The sequence below is a fragment of the Colobus angolensis genome, unplaced genomic scaffold (assembly GCF_000951035.1).
Source record: "Colobus angolensis palliatus isolate OR3802 unplaced genomic scaffold, Cang.pa_1.0 Scaffold109, whole genome shotgun sequence".
Taxonomy (NCBI): domain Eukaryota; kingdom Metazoa; phylum Chordata; class Mammalia; order Primates; family Cercopithecidae; genus Colobus; species Colobus angolensis.
In genome coordinates this window covers 851,593-861,202 of record NW_012111919.1, presented here as the reverse complement: position 1 = coordinate 861,202, position 9,610 = coordinate 851,593, and positions in this window count along the sequence as shown.

Here is a 9,610-nt window from a genome sequence, read left to right as displayed (position 1 = left end):
ATTCTGGTGCCTCAGCCTCCCAAGTAGCTGAGATTACAGGTGCCTGCCACCATATCCGGCTAATTTTTGTGTTTTCTTTAGTAGAGACAGGGTTTCACCGTGTTGGCTAGGCTGGTCTCAAACTCCTGACCTCAAGTCATCTGCCTGCCTCGACCTCCCACAGTGCTGGGATTAAAGGCATGAGCCACCGAGCCTGGCCATGTTGTCTATTTAATTATGAAAACTTAAGACAAGTTGCTTTGCTGGAAGCTTCAGTTTCCTCATCTGTCAACTGGGAATGCTACCATTGCTAGGGCAGTTGGGAGCACTAAGTGCATTCACCCATGTACCTGTTGTGATGTGTATTTCTGGCATAAAGGCAAGAAAGAAGCTAGTATATTTGGAGGAACTGCAAAGAATACAGAATGGCAGGTCCAAGGAGCCCTAGGGGAGCAATAAGGCATGTGGCTGGAGAGGCCAGGTGGGCGAATGGTGCATAGCATGGAGGACCAACCGAGGAACCCAGGCCAGACAGAGCCAACGAAGCCAGGAGCTCATCACATCATACCCCTGCCCAAGCACCTTCATGTACCCCAACTGCCTGCAAGTGGCAGTGCGGGTTTCTTTGGCCAACCCTTGAGGCTTTCCAGCAAGCATCCAGTCGAGCCTTCTCTCCCATCACACTCTGAAAAAGATGGGGAATAAAGTGGCTTCTTCCTTACAGCCTCTTTCTCAGTGAATGGTCAGTGTCGGATGTGGAAGAGCAGGAAAACCTGGGCCTGCCTCTGTGCTCCAGCCCCCACATTCTGCCTCCTTCCTTTTCTTCTCCTTTGGGCCTGATCCAAGAGAATCAGCTCTCCCCAACTCCAGTCTCTGAATCAAGGTTGCTTCTTGCCCCCTGCCCCACCCCCACTAAATAACACCCAAAGGCTGTGTGTGGCTCAGCAAGGCCAATGGTTGCCATCAGCACCAGGGCTCTTCTTTGAGGACAGACCGAGGCTTTCGTCTATTTACATCGGCACCAGGCATCTGAGATCACCAAGGCCAGGAAAAGTTGAAAGTCAGGTATTTCCCACAGTCTGCTCCAGCAAGGCCAGCCGGCTCTCAAAGCTACAGTCATGACCATCAAAACAGAGAGAAGGGCAAGGTTGGAGAGGGAGACCTGAAGTCCAGCTATTAATAACATTCTCACCTTTTAATAAAATAATATCTTAGTTTCACATTCACACCTCACTGGCAGTCTCCCCACCCCTGTGTGAGGTGGGCTATGCAGACATTGCTCTCTCCATTTTCTCACTTATAGAGGGGAAACTGAGACTCAGAGAAGGGCCGTGGCCTGCCCAAGGTCACTGCAGAGGCCTCTTGCCTTCTGGTCCTTTCTACTGGGCTGCCCATCTCGTGAGTTTGGCTCACATCAGTTGTTTGGTACTGATCCAGAGTTCCAGAACTTCTGTTTAAAATCCCCCTTCAGCATGGGGAGGGACAGCATTCAGAAAATCTTCCAGGGAGTTCTTCCTCTGGAAAAGGAGAATGCCATGTGAAGCAGTGTGGATAGAACAGATGTCATCATGGCCCACACCTCGTCTCTTTCCATCTTGCTCATCACCCGTCATTTCCAGGGACCCCCTTTCCCGTTTGTTAACACTCTCACATGACCCACCCAACTTCCTCAACCAATCTGGGACTCCGAAGCCACTAAATCATGGTCCAAGATATCATAGCCGTTTTTGGGGGAACACACATTTCATAAAATTTCTAGAGAAGAAGAAGAAGAATACCAGGACATCTGTATTTTTATTTTAAAAATGTGTTATTTGAGTTATTTTTTTTTTTTTTTTTTTTTGAGACGGAGTCTCGCTCTGTCACCCGGGCTGGAGTGCAGTGGCCGGATCTCAGCTCACTGCAAGCTCCGCCTCCCGGGTTTACGCCATTCTCCTGCCTCAGCCTCCCGAGTAGCTGGGACTACAGACGCCCGCCACCTCGCCCGGCTAGATTTTTTTTGTATTTTTTAGTAGAGACGGGGTTTCACCGTGTTAGCCAGGATGGTCTCGATCTCCTGACCTCGTGATCCGCCCGTCTCGGCCTCCCAAAGTGCTGGGATTACAGGCTTGAGCCACCGCGCCCGGCCGAGTTATTTTTTTAAACACAGTCTGAATAATTAGATCCTATAGCGTGTGTGTTATATGTTTGGGGATTTCAAACAGGTTTTTATCTCGCTGGTCAGCTCACTTCAACCTGAAACCAGAATTCAAGCCAGCTGGGCTGAATAGACCAGAGTTTCAAGATTAGAATGGATCTTCTCTAGTCCATCCTATTTGTTTGACAGATAGGGAAACTGAGGCTCAGAATAGAGAAGTGCTCTCCTCAGTGAAATTCAGCTCCTTTGTGGCAGAGCCAAGCCTCAACCCAGGTCTTCGAGTCCCCTTTGGGTACTGTTTCTATAGTGCACTGTGCTCTGAGATCTGGGAAGCCTGTGGAAGGGGCCAGGGAACTGCTTTCTGAGCAGCCCCTGGCCTCAGACCAGCCTGCCCAGGCCTGGACCTCAGGCTGCTCTGATGCTCCTACTTACACATGTGTCTGGCTCAAACGGCTATCCCTTTGGACCGCTGCAAGGGGCTGATTAGATGTAATTGCTTTGCCTAGAGCGAGCTATCTGCTTAATAGAATCAGTTCCCAGTAATTAGCCTGCCAGAGGCCCATTTCCCTTGCTGGAGTCCAGGGCCTCCAGGCCCTCACTCCAACCTGTGCATGATGGACCTCCCTCTGCAGGTAACAGGGTGTACGGTGTATGTGGGTGGGCTTCTGGCTTGGGTTGGAGAGCTGGGAGAAAGCACTGCTGTGGAGGCTGTGCAAGAACTCCAGATGCATCCCTTCCTGAGGCCTGGAGCCAGGGAATACAGCATTTCTAGATGGGAGGGGTAAAGAGTCTGGCATAGACCGACTTCTCCATAAATGTCAAACTGAGCCCGACGGATCCACACAGGGCATCTAGTCCAGCCCTAAACTCAAAATATTCAATAGTCAAGTCAAAAGGCAATCCTTGCAGACCTGCCATGTGCCAGGCACTCTGCTAGTTCCTAGGATCCTTCTAAAATAGCCTCAAACCACCCAGACTGTGCTTGCATATCTCTGGTGACCAAGTGCTCATCACCATCCTGGAAAGTTCACTCCTTCTTCGGGGGCATGGAGAATGTTTCATCTTATGTTGAACTGAAAGCTCTTTCCCTGTCGCATCATCCCCACAGATCACTGGCCCCTTCTGGGCTACACAGAGCAAAGCCAATCCCCCTCAGGTGATAGCTGTCACATCCCCTGCATCTTTTCTTCTGGCTGAACATCCCAAGGCCTCTCCTTTGTGCCACGTACATCATGCTGGTGAGGCCCCTTGTTAATCTGGTTGACAGGCCTGGAACCTGCTTCTGTTTGTCAATTCCTTCTTCCCAGCATGCTGGTCCAGAGCCCAGCAGCAGGGGCCACAGGTGTCAAGATTCCTCCCTTGGCAGAAACAACAGCCCTAGCAGAACATGACACTACCCAAGGAGCACCATCGTGGCTGTCCGAGCTCGTCCACTGAGGAAAGGACACCTGCAGTCGCCTCTACTGCCCTCTCCCCTGCCCTGACACACACACACACACATACACACCCGTGCATGCTCACGGGCACCACTCAATACGCACGGGATGATTAATCATTGCAACTGTTCTTGTAATTATTGCATTCGGTGCTGAGAACAGGCTGCCTCTGCTTGCTTCTCAGAAGCCATAAACCTGCACAGAAGGATTTCAAGATTTGTGAGGCTGTTGACACGATCTCTGGGCTCACTTTCTTCCTTAGCAACAATGTGTTTGTCAGGAAATACAGGCTATGGACGCTCCAGAACCTCTGCAGAGGACAGGCTTAAGGGACTTAATTCTTGCAGTGGGAAGAGGGTAAGTTTAGGGAACTTATCTTGTGGTATTCGGTTAGGAAGTAGCATAGACGTGAGGCCTGGAGGTGTTCACTCCCCTTGCCAGTCTTCAGTTTCCTCATGGGCACTGGGCATTCTACGCTTTTCTCCAGCTTTAATTACTCTGTGATCCTTGGCCAAACACAGAGAAGACTGGGCGTGGAGGGGAAAATGCAAAGGGCCAGGAGACAGAAGGGAGAAGAAGACACAAGGACTGAAGCTGAAATTCACAGACTCACAGCCACACACCACACACAGCCACACACAGCCACACACACAAACACAAACACACACACACACGCCAGGCTGGAGAAAAAAGACTGGTTTCCTCCCAGGACTGGCTCTATATCACTTGCTGGCCCTCCTGAAACCTCAATAACGGCTGGGTCTGTCCCAGCCCCTGCCCCAAGTGTGGGGAGGGGAAGGCATTGAAGAGGAAAGGAAAAGGGGGAAGACAGGGAGATGAGTAGAAAGTGGGGAGGGAGGCACACGAATGGTAAAGTCAGAAAAGTGAATCATCCCAGTGCCAGTGAGGACAGAGCGGGCAATCTTGTGCACTGCTGGGGAGAATGAAAACCAAGACAGCCATGCCAAGGACAGCCCGGCAGTATTTCGTGACATGCCTGCACCTGCCCAGTGTCAACCTGTCCTGCCATATGTTTGCTGTGGCACTGGGGGCCAGTTCAGTGGGCATAAGCACCGTGGCTGCTGAACAACTCCCTGCAGATCCTTAAGCACACACACACAAGGATGCTCATCACAGGCTCAGAGAAACGGAGGCCACTTAGGAGGCCGCTCTAGGGGCAGGGATTTGTCACACATGGGGGATGCGGACAGTGGAATAAGGGCTATGACTTCATGCTGTCGATGGCTGCTGTGAGCAGGAGCAAGCCTGACCCCGCAGCAACTCCACAAAGTCCCGCTGTTCCTCATTCTCACTAGTAGGAGAGCCAAACCCAGTCCCAGCCTGGGGCTGACCTCACAGATCTTTGAATTTGACTCCTCATTCCCAGGTGAGAACCCTTTCTCCCCATCCCATGGCATGACTGGGCAGGGCTAAGAACAGGGCCAGGTGTCCAGCCTCCCAGCCCCGTGTGCTCTCCGCCACAGCCCACAGAGCCTCTCTTTGTTAACAGTTGCCTTTTGTGTTTGATTTGGGCTTGAGATGTTAAACAAATAGTGTATCTTGACAAACGGAAGCCGGCTGCACTGGGACCAGTTATGCTCTGTAAAGCCAGGCTAATCCCCTGACTTCTCTCCCTACAGAGATACACCAAGAAACACCCCAATCATACCCAAAGCACCCTAAATCTGATCCACCTGCAGTCAGAGGCCATGATCCTTGGTGCAGTGCTCGGTGTCAGCAATGCCTTCCCTGGCTTTCTGCAGCAGCTTCTGGGCTTCTCTCCCCCTTCTCAGGCCTGTCCCTGGCTTGATATCAAGATGGTTCTGGACCCTGCCTCCTACACCAGCCGTGGGCCCCAGGCCCTACCAACCCACCTGAGCCCACCAGGCCAACTGGAAAAAATAGAAGGGTGTTTACAAACACCTTCTCTGTGTCAGCTGTTGTGCTAGGAGCTGTGGGTTACAGACATGAGTAAGGCCCTACCCCTGCCCTACAGGAGCTTATGGTCTGCTCTAAACAGAACGAACTTGAATTTCACGTGAGGATCTGGTGTGGAAACTGATGGAGTCAGGATCTGAACTTCAGCTTGTCTGACTCAGGGTCCTACCTCATTTATCCTGCCCCCATCCTCCAGCCAAACTGCCAATACAGGGGGTGGGAAAGCAATGGACAGGGAGGTCTTTGGGCCTCTCATCCTTCAGGCCACATTATTGGTCACTGTACAATGACCACTGCCGGTCAAATGGCCAGGGCTCTCATTAACATCTCAGAATGTCAGAGCAGGAAGGGACCTTTGGATACAGCCAACGCTTTTGTCTTGTAGAAAAGGAAACTGAGACACATAGAGGCCACGTGAGTTTCCTGAGTCCTCCCAACTAGTTGGTGGTAGTTGATGGCAGCACTGGGACCAAACTCCAGCCTCTGGACTCCTGGTTCAACGCTGTCTCCCATATGCTTCCTGGGGCCTTGGGACACTCACATCTGTCTTTATCCTCCTCTCCTAAGCTAGACAGGGCTTGTTCCAGCTTTAGAACTACCTCTCTTCAGAGAGCCACAGAAGCAGATTGCCAGGGTTTTTCTGCCTGCAGACTCAGCCATCTGTGCCCCTCTCCCTCTGATACTGATGGTCTCTAACTCAGGTATAGAGTTCCTTAAAGCCTTCATTTGAGTGAGTCACTCAAGGAAACATGTGGAGCAGCTCTAAGGTGCAAAGCACTGTGGGGAGAGTAGCATGAGTGAGAAGGGTTTCCTCTACCCTGGAGAAGATAATGCGCCAGCGGGGAAGACGGATATGAAAGAACAGCTAATCTTCTAGGCAGGAGGAATACCTGCTGAGTTGATGCTTAGACAGGGTGCTGCAGAAGCACAAAAGGAGCCAGTGGTTCTGATCAGAGGAAACTGGGAAATGCTTCATGGAGGGAGTGGTCTTTAAGCTGGGTCTTGGAGCCTGAATAGGAGTTCAACAGACAGAAGATGGGAAAGGCAAGCAGGCACTAGCATCCCAGGCTACGGGAGCCACATGAGCCATGTGAAGCATGGAAGTACTTGGATGTGTTTAGAACTTAGAGAGGAATGGACTGGAAGATAAAGCTGGTTAATAATTGAGTATGATGTTAGTATATAATAAAATACAGTAACTAATGACATATTCTGTTCAATTTATCCTACCTAACTCTATGTCCCTTTCCTCACAAACTAGAATCTTAAAAGTAGTGCTATTTCCTCTTTTTGTCTGATTATTGGGAGAACTAGAGAAACAGAGTCCAGGAAGGTCATGGGATGCTATAAATGAAGGGAGGGTAGACATTTCCTGGTCCAGACCCCTCCATTGACGGATGTACAACAAGCACCAAGGAGAAGGAACAACTGGCCTCCAATGCCAGAGCAAAGAGATGGCAGAGACAGGTTGACACTGGGCAGGCACTGGCAGGTCTGAGGAGCCCAGGATGGGAGGAAATGGGATAAGCTGATATGTCTTTGGCATAATCTGACCCAGGTTGCCTACAAGTCCCAGGGGCTACTCAGAAACCTAGACTGGTACCAACATGGCTCCTACCCCAAAACCTTCTCCCCAAGAGAAGGAGAGAGGAGGAGCAGGAAGAAGGAAACCCAGGCTGCCCTCTGGGTTTCAGGACCTCCCAACTGACAGGTGCCCTGGTCCCATACATAATAGGTGCAACAAGAAAGTGCCAGCCTTGGGACATGAATCCTAGTCCCACCCCCCACTCACCGTGTGACCTTGGACAACACTCTTCCTACTCTCTGGGCCTCAGTTTCCTCGTATGTAACACGAGAAGGTTGGGCTAGATGATCTCTAAAGGTCCTTTCAGTATTGAAGTGCTGTGAGAAAAAGCTTCATCATGATTAATAATACATGCCCTGCCCCTAAAGTCAGCTTTTTCCCTTTTCCAAAGCTCTTTCGCTCATAATATCACCTTTCATCGGTACAGCTGTCTGGCCTGGCAGTCACAAGCAAGCAGAACCTGGACACAGCCTTTTCACCTTGAAAACCTGGTATAGCAACCCTCTTACTCATCTAGACAGGCTTTGGAGGAACTGGCTGCTTGGGTGATTGTCATCAGGAGCCCCATCAGAAATGCACAGAACCTAACTTGTACCTTCACCTCTGAGAAGCTGGGAACGGCAGTACTTTTCTTCCAGGGAGCCAGAAGATGCAAAGAGAAAAAGACTGCAATAGGCTGAGTTCCTGGTCAGAGGGCAAGACCAGAAAGTCTGTGCCTGCAAAGAAACAAAGATCTTCCTTTGAAGGGGGAGGGGGAACACGGTTCTATAAATGTAGGACCCTCCTATCAGGCTTTGAAGTCATTAGAGAGCCTCATATCATCTGATTTGCACACGTGTGTTATTCTTTGATCTCTCAAAACAAATGGTTCAAGATGTGGGTAGAGCTAATATTATTATCTATTCCACTTTAAAAATTGGAAAATAAAAGAGACTCAAGGAGTCATAGCAAAGAGCATGGGCTTAAGAGGCAGACAGACTGAAGCCTCTTCCCAGCTGAGTGAACTTTACTGATTCTCTACGTTGCCTTTAGCCTCAGTTTCCCCATCTATAAAATAGGCATGACCACACCTACCTTTCAGGATTGTGGTAAGGGCTAGAAATGATGAATGCCTGACACACAACAGATGCTTAATAAATACTTGTTGAAGGAATGAAGGTGTTGGTGGCACTTCTGGGGTGTCATTGGAGGAGTGTAGTGTCCGGCAGTGACAGGTCAGCCCAGCCTGTGGGTAGATAGTGCTCCAGCTTCTGGCTGACTGCCTCCTGAGTCTGCTCTCAGTCAGGGGCCTTGGTGTCTCTACCCCGTCTCTCTGCGTGGCCCATGCCAGGGTCCTGTGAAGGACTTTTTAACCCTCCTTGTCACTGAGATTTGCATTCCAATCATTCTGCTCACTCAGCCCATCCAAGTCTGGAGTTGTTTGGAGCTGGGCAAGGCCTATGGGATCATCTGCTATGACACCTCGTTGAAGTGATAAGGAAACAAGGCTCTGAGAGGGTCAGTAATGCCTGAGTTTCCACTGCCCTTCCCACCTAACCACCATAGCCACCATGTTGACAAATGAAGAAACTGAGACATAGGGACTTCCTCTCCTGCCCCCGTTCCCCTAGTCTGCCAGTGAGCCTCCTGCTCTGTGCCCCACCTGCTCGATTCCAGCTAGATCCCGGTTCTGCTGGGATGCCCTAAGGTGGTGGCAGGTGCTATATCCGGCAGCTCAGCCTAAGCCCAGCCTTGTGCACGAGTGCAGGACAGGAACCATGGGAGCCGGGACAGCCTGGAAGCCCCTAGGAGCAAAGCAGGAGGCCTAGACTCTCAGCCTGTGCCTTGTCAGCCAGTTGCAAGAACTGTGCTGACCTGGGAAGGCACATATTGCCTGAGAACAGGGCTTTCCCTTGGGTGTCAGCTCATGTGTGCCCAGGTCCACAGCTGGGGCCTGCCTTCTTCCAACACAGCCAGAGTCTGGCCCAAGGGAGGAAGGAGTGTGGCCTGGGAGGAAGGAACGCTTGGCTGAGTCCCAGTGCTGTCACGAAATGACTGCGTGTCCATGCGTGTCACTTGGCCTCTCTGGGCCTCCGTTTCCTCATCCATAGGATAAGGGCAGGACAGTGAGGCCTCAAGTCCCTCCTGGCTGCAACATGCTGTGATGAGGGTGGAGGGTGGGGTGGGGAGGGGCTCGCTCTGCCTTCCTTGCCTTCCTGTCTGTTTCTGTGTCATTAGTTTATCTCCAGCAATCCAGGCCTCTCCGTCTCAGTCTGTTGCTCTCTCTGTTTCCATCTTTTGCTCTGTATTTTTCTGCCCGCCTCTCTTCTTTTTCTGTCTGAGTACACCTCTGATTTTATCTCCTCCTCTGTCACACAGCCCCCTTCCCTCAGTCCTACACTGCCTTTCTCCCATTCTCCGTAGTTATCAGCGTTTCGCTGTCTAGTTTTCTGTCTCCCGGGCTCGCTCGCTCTCTCTCTTTCTCTCTCTCTGTCCTGCCCGGGCTCTCCCGCGGCCGCCCCTCCCGTCCCCTCCGCCAGCCCCCCTCCTCCCTCC